Source organism: Arvicola amphibius, chromosome 8, assembly GCF_903992535.2.
Source record: "Arvicola amphibius chromosome 8, mArvAmp1.2, whole genome shotgun sequence".
Classification (NCBI taxonomy): domain Eukaryota; kingdom Metazoa; phylum Chordata; class Mammalia; order Rodentia; family Cricetidae; genus Arvicola; species Arvicola amphibius.
The window spans coordinates 16,369,271-16,387,715 of record NC_052054.1 but is presented as its reverse complement, the minus strand read 5'-3'; positions in this window follow the sequence as shown (position 1 = coordinate 16,387,715).

Here is an 18,445-nt window from a genome sequence, read left to right as displayed (position 1 = left end):
TTTTGTTGTTGTTGTTGGGAGGTTTTTAACAACTGCTTCAATTTCCTTAGGGGTTAAAGATCTATTTAAATTGTCTGTATGTTCTTGATTTAATTTTGATATGCGGTACCTATCAAGAAAATTGTCTGTTTCTTTCACCAGCTGTATTTGTGGAAGCAGGAACAGTGAATTGTGAAGGTAATTTAAAGCAAGCATCCCTGCCTTCCAAATATGTACCAATTAAAAATAACAATAATGATAATAATATTATGTGGTGATGATGAATGTCTAAGAAAGAATTACGTATATATAGATGAAGGCTGAAGTCACAAAAAATCCCATGCCAGTTCAGAATTATGAATAATAAAGGGTTGTTTATTTAAGGGAGACTTATAGACCACTACCCTAGATAACAGTTCTGTGCATGAATAGGAACAGAGTCTAACAGTCTGAAGTCAGAGCCAGAAGCAAGAGAGACAGCACGGGATTTATAGCTGTATTTATAATATAAGAGACCATGCCCAAGTGGGCTGGTATCTTAAATACTATTGGCTGAAGGAGCAGAATGTGCTCCCATAGCCCCCCCCCTTTGTTTAAATAAGAGAATTCCAAACCCAATACAAAACTATATACACTAGGAACAGATATCAAGTATAAGATTAGAATCACAACCAGCATAAACAACATTAGGCTAGCAATGTATGCAAAAGTGTTTTAACAAACAATCTATCCAAAGGAGTCTAAATCTTGTATTGGAAATGGCTTGGCTAGATCATAAGAACTTGGCAACTATGACTATCTAATCTTCAACCCCATCCAAGGCTTGAGAAGGAAGATAATATTACTTGAGTAGTAGGGAAGTACAGTCAATCAGCTTCCAAAGCAATATATGATGGAGACAATTAGCTGCCTGAGCAATCACCCAAAGTCCCATTTGCAATGTTGAAGCAACCACATTTGGATAAGGCCAAATAGTATAACTGACAGACCATTTTCAGAGGCAGGAAATTTTTCAGAACCGTCTTACCCTGTCTTGGCAAGATTTGACAGTCTTTTTCCTTATATCCTGCTTATCCATTTCTGGATATCATGTACTTTGTCAGTGGATGAGGTATGGGCAATTGCCCAAAGGCCAACTCTGCTAAGAAGAAAACAAACTCTGAGTGGAGTGCTTTCGGTGCTCAATACTCTCGTGGAAATAAATCGGTACTGTCAGGAGCAATTGTGGAAATAAATCGGTACTGTCAGGAGCAACCATGTCTCATTACCTATTTAGACAGAATACAATCTTTATGTATCTAAAGAACCTAATTGATCTGACTGTGTGTACAGCAAACATGAGTAATTATTGACCTATATTATTTAATACCTGTATAACTTAAAGACTAAATCTTCGTGTCAAATATTAAATAATCTGTAAGCAAATGTGCAACAAATGAGATCAATGACCTCAAAATGTAAACAATGTATAAGTATCTTGATCAGAGGTAGGAGTAATATATAATGCAATATGAAAATATATCCTAAAAGTTGTATCAATATACAAAATGTCCTAAACAGAGGTAGAAGCATGCATATATACAATCTGACAGAATAACTTTGCATAGGTGTACAATATTAAAAACAGAAATAACAAATATAATTTGAACTTGTGTCAATATACAAGAAACTATACCAATGTAAATTAGCCGTGGATATGAATATTCACTGTATTCACTCTGTTACCTACTATTATTAGCCTTTTTTTTAGGACAAGCATAGTTTTCACCCTAACCCTCTACCTAATACAAGTAATAATCAGCAACCCCTAAATGATGTTCCCAACCCTAGGGAAAAAGTTTTTGGGATATGGGGTGTCATCCTCTAGAATTGCTTCCCGCTGTCATAGGGATGATGTTTTCTTAATGAGATTCTGCAAAAATAAAGTTATGATTAAGTTTCAAAATTATTGTCTAGTATAGTTAAAAATGATTTCCAAACAGTTGATAGGTATTTTTTTTCTCAAAGTTCCTATTTGGAATTGGTGCACCATTTCAGCAGCTGGTACCAAAAAAATCCCATATTATAGTAGCACTATCAGCATCATGATGTCATTTTAACCAGGTGGAGTTGTTGTTGTGGGGCCCCATCTTCCTACTGGAAACCTCAAAGATTACTGTAGGAAAAGCATCTGTAGGAAAATCTATCGTTCATCATGGAAAACTTTAACATTATTCATAGAGACATACATTCAATAAAGATACGATATAGGCAGAATTGGCATGGAGAAAGTAAAGTTTTTCCTAAAGTCTTTTTTCTGTCCCAAACCAGATGGCTCCTGAAATGAGATAGAAACTCTGAATGTACCTTTTAATAACAAGCTTGGATTTACAGAAGTACAGAGCTATTGTCCAACTCTAAAACCTCGGAATACAGTTATATATATGTATGTGTGTGTGTGTGTGTGTTTAAATGTATGTGTATTCATCTAAATGTATGTGACCTCATAATCCATATTCATTTTTCTAGATGATCCTTTAGTGAATAGTTATTCTTCCTTCTGTCAGCATTCAAACATCCAGTGTCCCTTGAAATTTTGAAAATGTGTATTTCCTGTAAAGATAAGAACAGTACCCTGTCATAACACTATATGCTTTCCTTAGCGTCTGGTTGTCACCGTTGTGGATGAGCTATCATTTCGCTTTTTCAAGAGGTTTCTCATTTCAAAGTGAATCTTTATTAATTTTGATGGTATCCATAGTTTTTTTCTCCTGTGGAAACAAGAATGAAACCCCTTCCCCAACATAGCACATCTCCTGGTTTCCATTGTGAGGTCAACACATTCTTAAAATATACTGGTTGATTCAATTCAGAAGGTTTTTCCATTATCCAATGCCTCTCTGCTGCCGTTGTTCCTTTTTCATTAGCGTTAAAAAATTCAAGGTTAATAAAGCATTATGCAATCCATTTCTGGGGGTATTTTCCATCCCTTTCTGTTTGTTCAGAAAATCCTTTATAGTACGATTTGACCTTTCTATAACTGCTTGACCTGTAGGATTATTTGGTATACCTGTAATGTGCTTTATATTATAATAAGCAAAAAACTGTTTCATTTTCTTAGATACATATGCCAGAGCATTGTCTGTCTTTATTTGTGCAGGAATTACCATGATGGCCATAAATTCTAATAAATAGAAGATTACTAAATGAGCTTTTCTGAGCTCAAGGCCATTGATCATTGAAAATTTGCGTATGTGTCTATAGTGTGGTGCACATATTTTAATTTACCAAATTCTGCAGAGTGGAACACATCCATCTGCCATCTCTTATTCCTTTGAGTATCCTTTGGGTTTCTGCCTGCAGGCAATGGTGTTTGATTATAGAAAGAGCAAGTAGGACATCTCTGTATAATCTTTTTAACTTGTTACCATGTAGTAGAAAACTCTTTAAACCTCTACTATTGACATGATATATTTTATGAAATTCTGAGGCTTGCAACATGCTTCCAATCAATAATTGATCAACTTCTGCATTACCTTGTGCTGGAGGACCTGGCAGATCCGTATGGGGTTAGATGTGCGTTATGTATACATACAAAGCCTATTTCTGATTATGTCTTGCACCTGGATGAATAATGAAGTCAATTCTGTATCATCTGGTATAAATTCAGCAGTTTCAATATGCAAGACAACTCTTTCTGCATATTGTGAATCAGTAACTATATTGAAAGGTTCTTTAAATTCCCTGAGTATCATAAGAATAACATGTAATTCTGCCTTCTGGACAGAATTATAAGGGCTTTCTTTCACCTTACTTAATTCTTCTGATTTGTAACCTGACTTCCCAGATTTATTTGTACCAGGATAAAATGTATGGGCTTCAGTTATTGGTGCATCACATATAATTTGGGGAAGAATCCAAGAAGTTCTCTTTATAAGGTTAAGTCTATCACATTTGGGATAATTGCTATTAATTTCTCACAAAAAATTAGCACAAGCTCTTTGCCATGGTTCATTGTCTTTCCATAACTTTTTTATTTAATCAGTAGTGAAAAGCACTGTAATCTCTGCTGGGTCTATTCCTGCTAATTGACAAAGTCTCAATTTACCTTTTATAATTAATTCAAAGACTTTTTTCACATAAGTTTTTAATTTTATACTTGGTTTATATGGTAAAAAGATCCATTCTAAAATAATATCATCCCTCTGCATTACAATTTCTGTAGGAAAAATTCTGGAAGACAATATGGCTAGAATTCAACTAAGATTTGGATTCAACCTATCCACATGTGCATCCTGTAATTTTTCCTCAACAATTGTCAATTCCTTTTCTGCTTCATCTGTTAATTCTCTGGGACTATTCAAATCTTTCTCACCATCTACAATTTTGTTTAAATGAATTATTAGATCAGGTGTTATCCCAACAGCCAGTCATAGACTGGAAATATCTCCTAACAATCTTTGAAAGTCATTAAAAGTCTGCTACTTGTCTCTCCTAATTTGGGTTTCATGTCCCAATTTTCTGCAAGCCTATTTTATAGCCTAAGTAATTGACAAAATCTCCTCTCTGTATTTTTTCAGGAGCAGTTTGTAATCCCCATTCAAACATTCTTTCTAAAGTATCTATGTTTGATTCAGACAGCAAAATGTCATCATGTAATGGTAAATTATAGACTTAGGAAATTGCTTACAATTTATGTCCAATGGCTGACTTACAAAGTATTGGCACAGAGTAGGGCTATTGAGCATTCCTTGTGGGAGGATAGTCCATTGATATCTCTTAGTAGGCTGGGAATTAATATAAGTAGGCACTGTGAAGGCAAATTTTTCTGTATTCTTTTCTTGTAAAGGTATAGTGAAGAAACAATCTTTCAAATCAATAACTATAAGAGGCCATTTTTTTGGTAATAGAGAAGGCAGAGGAATTCCAGATTGTGCTGGGCCCATAGCTTGAATTACCTTATTGATAGCTCTTAGGTCTATCACTATTCTCCATTTACCAGATTTCTTTTTTTTTACAACAAATTCAGGAGAATTCCAAGGACTGGTTGATTCTTCAATATGTCGAGCATCTAGTTGCTTTTGTACCAGCTGTTCTAAAGCCTGCAACTTATCCTCAGCTAGAGGCCACTGTTTAATCCATATTGCTTTCTCAGTTAACCATTTTAAAGGTAGGGCTGTTGGTACCTCTAAAGGTTTGCTAGTTTCTTTATGTTCTTGTACAGCCTGAATGGCTCTTGACTTTTGTGTATAGTACCTTATAATAGCCTTCCCAGAATTATGAGTTCCTGGGACTGCAGGAATGTTAATCCGGGTATTCCGTTGCTGCAGGAGGTCATTATCCCATAAATTTACTGCAGTATTAGCCATATATGGCCTCACCTTCCCTCTTTTACTCTCTGGCCCAATGCAGTCAACTCATCTTTGGGTTAACTTGAGATATGGTTCCAATTCTTAGTAATTGAACATCTGCCTTTTGAAGAGGCCAGTTTAGATTCCAAGATTCTGGAGTAATGATATTCACATCAGCATCTGTGTCTATCAAACCAACAATTACAGTGCCATTTATATGCACTCTTAGCTTTGGTCTTTGATCACTTATAGACATCTGTTAGAATATTCGTTTTGTATTTCCTATTGGAATTATTTTACTTATCCTCCATCTAGATGATGGTTTATGCCATCATCTAGAACGATATGGTCTTTAACAGAAAGCTCTGGATTTTTTAATTTTCCTGGTGAGACATGTCCTCCATGGTGACTGGGAATGATTGAACTGCTTTTGGCTTGGGGGCCTGTGAGAGATCCCTCAAGGAGTTTCCTGATGGTATCAGGTTGCCTTGTTTGTCTTTTGTTGATCTGCATTCATTGGTCCAATGTCAGCCTTTGCCACACCTTCTACATATACCTGAAGACTGAGTCCTCCTAGTTTTGCCATTCCCAGAGGAGATATTATTTCTAAGAATTCCTTGTCTACAATCCCTTCTCAGCTGTCTTATTTACCACAATTAAAACATTTGGCATTTTGATGACTCCTCATTCCTTTGGAAATTGCTTCTCCTAAGATTCAGTATTATAGTCAAATGTCCCAATGTTCATTGTATGCAGGATCCATTCATCCATAGGTGCTGATCTAACCTTTAAAGACCCAAGTATCATTTTGCTTTCTATGTTGGCATTTTTGAAAGTCAGAGGTTCAATAAGTACTCATCTAGCTTCTGGGCCTGTTACTTCTACTTGTACAGCCTTAGTTAATTTTTATAAAAAGTCAGTAAAGAGTTCTCTCTGGTCCAATTTAACCCTGGTATATGATTCAATTCATTTCTTTGATTTTTGAATCCTGTCCCAAGCATTTAAGGTTGCTTTGTAGCATAGGGACAAGATTTATTCATCATAAAGTCCTTGATCCTGTGGGTCAGCATGAATACCTTCACTAAGAATTTGATCTTGAGAGGTCACAAGGCCTTTTTCTTTTTCCTATTGTTCCAAAATTTTGGCTTCATCTCTGAAATAACATCTAAACATCAATGCCAGCCTGTAGTGATGAGGCGAGCAGGCCTGATTTTTGTCCCGCCCAGCTCCCACATGACTAGCTTAATACCTGAAATAACAACACACAAATTGCATTCATTGAAACACTGCCTGGCCCATTATCTCCAGTCCCTTATGGGCTAACTATCACATATTGATCTAACCCATTTCTGATATCTGTATTGCCACTTGACTGTGGCTTACCAGCAGGAGTCTAACCAGCGTCTGTCTCAGAGAGGAGAGTCATGGCGTCTGCCTCATTGCCTTCTTCCCAGCATTCTGTTCTATCTACCCCACCCATCTAATTTTCTGCCCTATTAAAAGGCCAAGGCATTCTCTTTATTAACCAATGAAAGTTACACATAGACAGATGACCCTCCTACATCAGTTCCCCTTTTTCTGTTTAAACAAAAAAGGCTTTCACTTTAACATAGTAAAATTACATATAACAAAACAGTTATAAATCAAGAATTACAGTCAAAATATTTAGATCTATTTTATCTTTTATCATAACTAAGGAAAACTATAACTATTCATTCTTCAATGCCATCAAAGACTCCAGAAGGATATAATATTACCTAAGCAAACAAGAAGTAAGCAACTTTTAAAACTCTAGAAATGACAGAGGCATCTCGCTGCCTGGACAGTCACCCAAAGTTCCTCTATACCATTAGGGCATCCATCTTCGGCCTACAGGCCCATAGTATCCAGCAGACATTTCTATGAAGCAGGAAATTCCAAAGGCAGTTCAGTCACTTTTTGCTGTGTCCTGCAGAATGTCTCACAGACTCTTTCATGAGTCAGGAACCCCAAAAAGATCATCTCACCTTTAGGCAAGTTTAGCAGTCCTCTCTCTGTGGGTTCTTTGTGTCCAGTTTATGCAACAGTCCAGGCAAGAGCACTTTCTTGCCCAAATGGCTATCAAACTCCATAAGGAGCCTCTTCGATGCCCATCTTCCTCTTGAAGTAGATTGGTGTTGCTAGGAGCAGACATGTCTCATTGTCATGAAAAGCCCTAAGTTATTAAAACATTTAAAAAGCCATATTCTATAGTCTTTGAAAAATATGAAGAATGCCTATCTGAAATATATCTATGCACATCTAGAAAATCTAACTAACGTGACTACAAGCTTGGCTATTATCGATGATTATCCATTAACAACTTATATTTCCTAATTATACATTACATTTTTAAATGAACTACACAATCATAACACCTTAATCAATATCAGAAATACATATACATATAACAAAATTGACCTTAAACTTGTATCAATAAGTCAAGGTTTATACCAATGCAAATTATTCATATGTATATCATATCCCCTTTAAATGTAAAAGAACATTTATAAACAATATTTGGGAATATGGATACAGTTATTTCTCTCCAAACTGCTTCATGCTGAATGAGGGTGCTGTTATTTATGTCTTTCATGGTATAACCTGTGTGCTAGATTCATCTGAGTCAGCAGTTGAGTGAAGTAAATTTTTGAAGGTGTTCATGGTGACCTTTCAGGAGGATGTGGTCTGTCATACCATATTGGGATAGAAGCAATCCACAGTGTTTCATCCTCTGTGAAAACAAAAGAAGAAACTCTTTTCCAAAGCATGATATCCTTAGATCCAAATTCTGAAGTCAAGATATTCAGGTTCAGCTTAGCAGCCCATTTAATGAAATGTTTTTTTTTTTTTTTTGTACTTAGCTCCTTCACAGTCAAAAGTTTTAAAGAAAACACAATAAAATACATAATCCAGACTCTGTGAATTCCATTTTTATGTGGCTTATTTTTCTTTACTTCTTTTAATCTATAACTATCTGTACTCTGTCTCTTTAAAGACTTTACCATTTTTAAGGCATTAATTTTATTCTCTATATTCTTTTTCTTCTCTCTCCCAAGTCTACATACACTCATCCAACATTGTGACCCATTTAGAAGTATTTTATGTCTGAATCTGTCCCTTGGTGAATCTGTAATTCTTTACTGTCCGGGAGCACTTCTTAAAATGCTAAGCGCTTCTTAAAAACTTTAGCTTGTGCCACATAGGAGTAAAACCGCCTGTTTCCTGCCCAGTCTAAACCTTAACTGTGCTGTTATTATGATAATTACAACAGTTCCTGCCTGAGATCAGCACAGTTCAGCATGGCAGAGCCGCTCCTGCCTCTGAGCCATTTGGTGCCCCTGAGCTGAGCAGTTCCAGGCACACAGCAAGTCCACATTGCCATCAAGCAAGCCGTAGCAGTTTAACTCTGAGAATGGGCTTTTAATCTGAGTTACAGCCAAATCTGACAGGCCGAGCACTGCACAGCCTGGAAACATCTCTCTGTATGGTGGCAGAAATCTGCCATGCTTTCCCACTCGCCTAAGCCTGATCCCACAGTCTGCCCAGGCAGGGAGCGCTGAGGCATTGGCATAGTCTCAGAGTACTTTCTTCCCAATCCCAAGTGGGCACACAAACATCCAGTCTCATAAAAGCCATTGAAATGTTTTAAAGCCAGAGTTTGCACTGGCGGCACAGCCCAGGAAGCTGCATTTGAAAATGGCGCAGCTTTTTTCCTGCTGAGGCAGGAATAATTTCTCTGCAGCACAGTCTAGCAAACAACAAAAAGCTGTGTTAAACTCTCTCGCTCTCTCTTTTTAAGCCCTCTCAGGTTTTTAAGGTGATTTAGTCCATCACATTGGAGCGCCAATTGTAGAGGGAGCTGCGGGCAGGCCTGCTTTTTGTCCCACCCGCGCCTCATCACTACACCAGCCCATCATCCAGGACTGCTGAAACTAAATCCAGTCATGTGTTGTTGCTTTGATGCTAGAAGCCCAAGTCCTTATCATCTCCCTAACAAATGTAGAATGTAAGCCATAAGTTACATCTTGCTCAATTTCTTTTAGATCATTCATTCCTAGAGATATCCATATACCTTTATTTGATCCTTTCAGGCCTTTAGAACTTGATATTTTGTCAGAATAGATTACAGGGTAGGAAGCTAAAATCCTGGGTAAGTCATCTCTGACAGCTACTGGCGATGTTGAATCCTGTCTTTGTGCCTTATTTCCCTGTTCATCAGCTCCAATATTTTCCTCAATTATTTCAAATCTTTTTTACTATTGTCTTTTGTAAAGACTGAATCTCCTAACCTGTATATATTTCTAGTGATTTTATTGAGGCACCTAGCCTTTGGTCCTCATTCTGGACATGTGATTCCAAGGTCTGAAGTTTCTCCTTTAAAGACAACATCTCATCCTTAGACATTACTTGGATAGCATGAAGACTGCCATCCTGCAGAGATATTCTCTCTGCTAACTTATCATAACTTTTTGATTGTCAAATTCAACAGTATGGATTTTTTCAGATAATTCAATTTTGTCTATCAAATTAGTGTTACCCTTTTTAATAGTATTAATTTTTCTCAGGTAACTTTTGACTTTTGATGGTATTCATCCTGTCAACTAGGTGTTCATTATTAATCTGTAAAGACTGTATCATTCCTAAAAGTTCCACATTCTTTCTTAATGATAGAATATAAAGAAAGAAACTGAGTTCCAATACCCAATAAATTGAAGTATCACCATAACCAAATAAGCCTCGTATAATATAATTCATAGTATTAGCAAAAAGTTACTAAAAGTTTCAATATCAATGTAGTCTGCCATATTGATTTATTAATTACTTGTTATATGATCTGGTAAAATGTAATCTTTATTGTCCAGCAGATGTCATGGTTGCAGAGTTGTGGTGGTGACAGGAATGGTCCTGAGCTGCTTTAATTTTCTGCCTTGGTACTGGTTAAATACTGAGAAATATGCTTTGCTTGACAAATTAAAAACAAATCAGTTCCATACATGGAGCAAGAAACCCAGAACTCATGGGCAGGGAGCAGAAACTGGAAGGTGCACAAGTCACCATGTGGCAAGGAACTGAGTCAGGAAACCATGTCAGGGAACACAGCAGTCATGTGTATACTTGGGCGCTGTGGCAGAGGTACTACAAAAAACCTCTTAGGTAAAAGCAAGCCAAGCAGGTAGGATTGGGAGAATTTCTGGGCCATGGACCGGCTATGCCTTTAGGTCGTCCACCTGATAGGTGCGGAATCATAATCCACGTGGGCACCAGATGAAGATGGACACTTAAAAGAAATCTCACACTAGCTCAGAGTTGAGACTAGTAGACAGTTATTTATTTAGGGGTAGACTCACAAATCAGAATCATCTGTTTGAATAGAGATAAGAAACTGAATCCTGCAGCTGGAAAAGAGGCCAGACATATGCTTTACATCAGCATAAATATTATAAGAGGTCATGCCCCAGTGGGTGGGTAACTACTGGCTGTAGGATGTCCTACAGCACATTCTTGTGGTATTTGGTGAGTTAGCACAGTTGACTGTGGTTTCTGCCTATCACTGACAACACAGAAAAAGGAGTGTGGTCAAACAGATAATTAAATCCCATTCAACTGTCAATAATAAATCCTCTTAAATAAAAATCACCACCACTCCAATTACATCTAACATGGAGGGAACTATGGGAGGCTGAGTGCAGTGGGCAGTCCTAACTGACTACAAGCAAATATCTCTTACAAACTATTCATAAGAACTTAGTAGATACAAGGCAAGAGTCTCTCTCCAAGGAGCATGGCAGGAAGTCACACACATAGGGCATTAGGAAGCTTGTTTCATTCAGTTGTTGGCTACTCTTGGTGTCTGAGCCGAAGCTATGTATTGGGCTGGCAGATAGACTATCAACAGAATTCAATTTGGGGTCTGGGAATATGACTCAATTGGTAAGAGGACCTGCTATGCAAGCATGAGAACCTGATTTCAATTCCCAAAGTCCAGGCAAAAACTGGTTGTGTGTGGGTGTGCTTGTAATTTCAGGGGTACAGGAGGTACAAGCAGGAGAATCAGTGGAACCTAAGGGCTGCAGGCCCAGATCCAGGTCAGTAAGAAACCTTGTTGCATGGGCAGTAGGGTGGATTTCTTTTGTCATCTCTATTGGGTTTATGTGGGTATACAAAATGCACAGATGCATATAACACACACACACACACACACACAATAAAGCTGAGAAATCAGACTGCAATCAAAGATTGCTCTAACAATTTCTGTTTCTCCCGGTGTAGGGTATACACAGCAGGTAATAGATACCTTCTATGATATTGAGGAGCATAATATCATCATCAGAAAGCAAAGAGATATTAAGCAGCATCTTGAGGGAACCTTTTCTTAGGTTATGAGGCAACACCACATTACAGTTTTCCTTGAGTCTTATTTGCATCCTTGGTTGCTGAATTCTGTGTCTGTCACCTCAGGGGAATTTTACCATTTAAAACCTCTTGTGACTGCATGCTTGTGCTGACTTTCCCGACCTCCTGTACCTCAACAATAGTCATCTCCTATGTTACTGTGGAGTGAGGGTTCAAGGATCAGAAGAGGCATTCATTATTCAAGTGGAGAGAGAGGCTCTGTGGTGGACAGTGGCTTGGGTGTGTCCATTGGGTCCACTCTCCTACATCCTTCCCAAACTAATGCTACCAAGGACAGGAGTGAGAGCCCAGGCTGCTCCTTAACTTCCTGGGTATAAAAGTTCTCCATAATCATGCCAAAATAAAGACTAGGAAGCTGACTCCCACAATGATACACACTGCAATACATGGAGACTGAGTGGTAGAAGAAGAAGTGGGGTGGCAGATGGAAGCTGGTGGTATCTATGGTCTTTGATGTTGAGCCTATAAAAACATTAGGAAAATTATGGATAAAGCTGAAAACATACCTCTATGAGCAACTTCTTTCTCTAGGCAGCCCCAGGGACTCCTGCGTGATATCTATTTTACCAGATCTTACAATGAGAGAGGACTAGTATGTGTGTGTAAGATGTCCTTACAGAGTTTATTTCATTACCAAAGAAAACAAATATCTATCAAACAATGTGACATATTTATTGTGGGTAGAACTTTCTGGATTAAAGTCAGTTGATGGTGTTTAGTTGCATCAGAGAAAGATAGTGAAGCCTGTTAATTGATGTGGACCTGGTGGAAGGACAGCTATAAGTGAGGAAGGAAGGGTTACCATTTATAGGGATGCCTACAGACTTGGGGATCATTAGCAGGCCATGTAGTGCCTGGCCATTGGTTAAGAAGGATTGACAAACATTGGCAGGTGAGATGGGGGAGAGAGATCCCTGTGGTCATAACTGACTCCCCAGGCAGGAAGACTATCAAGAAATCACGTAGTCTGTCAAATCTTCCATTTTTCACACATGCTGATATCTACTTAGGGAAGTCAACAAAATTATCAAGAGAATTGAGATGCCTTTCCCACCCTGTGGAGGTTTCCTTGTGATAATCCACCTAAGTTCTTACTTGACATTTCCTTCCAGTGCTTTAAGAATTCCTTGAGGTAGTGTGGGGAATCTTGCATAGAGAGAGTTGGTAGATGTGCTAGTTTCTGTTACTCTTCCATTTCTCCATGATACCTCTAGAGTCGTCATGTATCACTCCCCAAGTCTTGTTCTTTGGGTTAAAAATAGAAGAAATACTGTGAATCAATGGTGAACTTCCAGGAGGCATCAGTGAGTTGTCCTTGTTTATATTAAGATTCCATGGTGACCTGCAAGGTATGATGACCTGGAAATGACACACAAAACCATTATCTTCTACCCTTTGTGGACCCTCCAAGGTCAAGTCTTTCTCCACAAATTTAGGAACCTGGATTCTTTCCTCCCTGGCTTCCTATTCCTTACCCATAGGGTACTTAGTACTTCTACGTTGTGTCAATATTCAGTTCTTTTATACAAATCCCCCACAGTCCAATTCCCACAGGTGCTCTGCCCTGTTTCTTCTTTCCCTCCCTTCCTTCCTTCCTTCCTTCCTTCCTTCCTTCCTTCCTTCCTTCCTTCCTTCCTTCCTTTCTCCTTCTTATTCTTTCTTTCTTCCTTTCTTATTTTCTTTTTTTGGTTTGTTTGTTTTATTTTTTTTTTCGAGACAGGGTCTATCAGTGTAATCCTGCTTGTCCTATAACCTTCTGTATAGACCAGGCTGGTCTGAATTTCAGATGTCTCTGGCTCTGGAGTATTGGAATTAAAGGCATGTGCCACCACCACCCAACATGCCCTTCTTGTTTCTTACTGAAAACCTCTATCTTTATATCCTGCCTTATTCTTACCCATAGTCTTGTCTGCCTCTTGTTCCATGTTAAGTATCTGCTTCCTCATATCTTCTCCAATGTCTTTCTGATGTTGGGTAAAATCTTTGCATGCTTTGGTGTTATATATCACTTTCCAAAGTCACCCAAAGGCGTGAATTTACTGTCATTATACTAAATGATAGGTTCTCCATTCACTGAGCACTGCCCTTCAAACCAAGGTGTGGAACAAGCCTTAATAATGAAGTTGAAATAAATATAGTGTGTATCTATGAAAAAAAACACAACCTGGTAAGGTCCAAAGAGAGAGAGCAGAGGATCACAGGACTCATGTTCTGTAAACCTAGACTCTTGCATGGGTACACTGGTTGGGAAAGATAGATCCTGAGTTCTGGATAACCGTCACCTGTATTAGCCTGACAAGATTATCTGGTGCTACCATGGATTCCTAGGATGCTCACAGTGTCACCAAGAGGACCTGCCTGACAACCCCTTGAAGTGTCTTTGCCTAATAAATACCTAGATATAAAATAAACCAGATAGTATCTGTGCTGCTGGGGATTCAAATCTGGTAGATGAGAGAATGTCTTTTACAGAAAGAAAGAGGTATAAAGGATGCATGGTAAATTCATCACAGGTACTAAGTGTTCAGGAGAGCCTTCCTGGGAAAAGGCTACAAATAGCATAGATGGAGAGAGGCTGCCATAGTCACATTACCTGGTACCTATCTAGGTGCTCTTGATATGAACCCTGGGTTTTTAGGGTCCTCTCTAGTTCAATCACAGATTTAAGAGTTATGCATGTGGCTATAGTCTGTAGGAAGTCACAATTTTCCTGTCCTGCCTAACCAAATCTAAGAATAATAGGAGTGGAGGAAGGAGAATCCCAACTCAATGAATCAGAACATATTTCCAACAAAATCATAGAAGAAATCTTTCCTAACTTAAAGAAGGAGATGCCTATATAGGTACAAGAAGCATACAGAACACCAAATAGAGTGTGGTGTAGGAGGTTCTTCTGTTCATGTCTTGCTTTCATTGGTTAATGAATAAAGAAACTGTTTTGGGTCTGATAGGTCAGAACTTAGGTAGGTGGAGAAGGCAGAAATGAATTCTGGGAAGAAGAGCAGAGTGAGAGATGCCATGGATCTTCTGCCAAAGTGAGTATATAAACATAGATAAAATTTTATGGAGCACCATATTTTTATTTCCATTGCTTTTCTCAGCTCCACTCTTGTAATAGACATTACAAGATATCCTGGAGCTGAAGTTAAATCATTCATCTTGTTTTGCAGGCACTCCCTTTAGAATGGTCCAGCACTGACTCTGCTGTAGGCTATGATGTCTCCAGTGTGGTAGTTGAGATCTGTGGTGGTTTTGATTTTACTCTTTCTGAGTGTTAGCGTCTTGCCGGTAAACCACAGTCATGTGGTGATACACAGATTAATTAAAATGTGTTGAATTAAGATGTAAGAATTAGCCAATAAGAAACTAGAGATAATGGGCCAAGCAGTGTTTTAATGAATGCAGTTTCTGTGTGGTTATTTCAGGTGTAAGTTAGTCGGGCGGCCAAGACAAACAAAGGGCCCCCCTCCACTGCTCCTTGTAACAAGAGTGGACCAGAAAAGAAAGTCCCCCTCACCATATGAAAATCAAAACACTAAACTTACATAACAGAGAAAGAATGTTAAAACCTGCAAGGGAAAAAGACCAATTAACATATTAAGGCAAACGTATTAGAATTATACCTGGCTTCTCAATGGAGACCCTAAAAGTCAAAAGAGCCTAGAATGATGTGCTGCAGACTCAAAGAGACCACAGAAGCCAGCCCAGATTACTATACCCAATAAATTTTTAATCATCATAGACAGAAAAAATAAGATACTCCATGATGAAGTCAAACTTAAACAATATCTATTTACCAATCTAGCACATCTAAAGATACTAGATGGAAAACTCTAACCTAAAGAAGTTAACTACACCAATGAGAAAACATAGGAAGTAAATAATGCCACACCAGAAATCCAAAAGAAGGAAAATACACACACACACACACACACACACACACACACACACACCCCACTGCTACCACTACTACCACCATCACCAGCACCACAACCAATAGCAACAACAAAATAACAGGAATCAACAATCATAGGTAACTAATATCTCCAATATCAAAGATGTCAATTCCCCAATTTAAAGACACAAATTAATTTAATGGATGTGAAAACAGGATTCATCCTTCTGCTGTACCCAAGAAATATATGTCAACATCAAGCAAAGACCTTAACTCAGGGTAAATGGTTGGAAAAGATATTCTAAGACAATGAACTTAAAATGTTAGTTGGTATAGCTATTTTAATATCTAACAAAATAGATTTCAAACCAAAACTAATCAAAAGAGATAGACACTAAATTTTTATCAAAGGAAAAATCTACTAAGATAACATTTCAATTCTTAACATCTACCCCCCAAACATAAAGGCACTCAAGTTTGTAAAAGAAACACTACTAAAGTTTAAATCACAAATTGACCTTCACACACTGAGAAGACTCCAATACCACACTCTTACTAATGGACAGACAAAAACTAAAGATAGAGATGCTGGAGCTAACAGACGCTATCAACCAAATGGACCTACCAGAAATTACAGAACATTTCATTCAAACACAAAGAAATAAACCTTCTTTACTGCACATCTTGAAATTTTTACCAAAATTGACCACGTACTCAGATACAAATCAAATCTCAACAGATGTAAGAAAATTGAAATAACCCCCTGCAGCCCATCAGAACACTGCAGATTAAAGCTAATTATCATCAAAAACAGAAACAAGAAAAAAACTTGAAAACCCAGTAACAAAACCAAACTGCTCTCTACTGAATGAAAAATGGGCAAAGACAGAAATAAGAAAGAATTTAAAGACTTCCTAGAATAAAATGAAAATGAATGCACACCCAAATGTACAGGACAAAATAAAAGCACTGCTAAGAGAAAAGCTCATAGCACTAAAGGCCTATATAAAGAAACTGGGGAGATCCCAAAACAGCAACTTAACAGTACACTGGAAATCTCTAGAACAAAACAGAAGCAAACTCACCAAAGAAGAGTAGACTGCAAGAAACAGTCAAACTGGGGCTGCAACCAATAAAATAAAAGCAAAGAGAACAATATAAAGAATCAATGAAAGAAAGAGTTGACTCTGAGAAAATCAACAAGATAGACAAACCTTATACAACTAACGAAAAGTCAGAGATGGAATTTCCAAATTAATAAAATTAGAAATGAAACGGAGGACATAACAACAGACACCAAAAAATCCAGAAAATCGTAAGGCATACTTTAAAAAAACTGTGCTCCACCAAGTTGGAAAATCTAAAAGAAGTGGGTAGCCTTCTCCATAGGTACCACTTACCAAAGTTAAATCAAGATCACAAAAACAATTCAAATAGATCTACAACCCTTCGTGAAATAGAAATAACACTAAAAGTCTCCCAAACAAACAAACAAAAATATACATGGCCATATTATTTTAGCTCAGAATTTTCCCAGACTTTTCAAGCAGGGTTAGAGCAATAATTTTCAAATTATTCAACAAAATCGAAACAAAAGGAACATTGCCCACTTCATTTTATCCTGATACTCAACCACATAAAGACCCAGCAAAGAAAATCACAGACCAATGCCTCTTATGAACATAGATGCAAAAATACCCAATAAAATATCTGCAAACTGAATTTAAGAACACAATAAAAATATCATCCACCACAATCAAATAGGCTTCATCCTAGAGAAGCAGGAATGGTTCAATATACAGAAATAAACAAATGTAATCCACTGTATAAACAAAGTGAAAGAAAAATGTCACGTGATTGATCATCTCATTAGATGTAGGAAAAGCCTTTGACAAAATTCAGCACCCCTTCATGATAAACGTCCTGGACAGTTTAGAAATACAAGGGACTTAGCTAAACATAATAATAGCAATATATGGCATACCTATTGCCAACATCAAATTAAATGGAGAGGAACTGAAAGCAATTCCCCTAAAATAAGGAACAAGATAAGGCTGTTCACTCACTACATACCTATTCAATATAGTACTCGAAGTTTTAGCTAGAACAATAGGACAATTAAAGGAGATCAATGGGATACCAATTGGAAAGGAAGAAGTGCCCAACTTCAATATGATGGTTTTTGCTTCATCTTTTATACTGTATTTTGTCATGTTTGTTATCTCTTAGAAGCCTGTTCTTTTGGGGAGTAGGGGAGGAACTAGGAGAGGTAGAGAGAGGGAAACCTAAAATCTGAGGAATGTGTATAAGAAGAGAATCTCTTTTCAATATGAGGGGAAAAGAAGAAAACACTTTAAAGGGGATGTTAAACCTCTTTGCTAAGCTTCTCTGTGCTGCTTGCCTTCTATACTAGTACCTGGCTATCTCTCTAATAATCATTGTGTGACAAGAATTTTCCAGGGGAGATCACATATGTACACAAGTGCGTGAGCACACACATACACACACACACACACACACACACACACACACACACACACACTTGCCTACTATTCCAATGATCCATGACAATCTATACTACCGAAGCATCTTTGCTTAGTTAAGGGATTGTGTATGAAAGTTCCTAATTGGAGAATAATAATATGAACCCTTAGGATCAGAAGCAAACTCATGACACAAGACAGCAGAGGAACATGTGTCTTTTTTTATTTTAATTTTTGAAATTGGTGTATATGTCTGTATGTCTGTGTGTGAGTATGTCCCCATGCATGTGGGCACCCGCTGAGGTCAGAACAGAGCCTCAGAA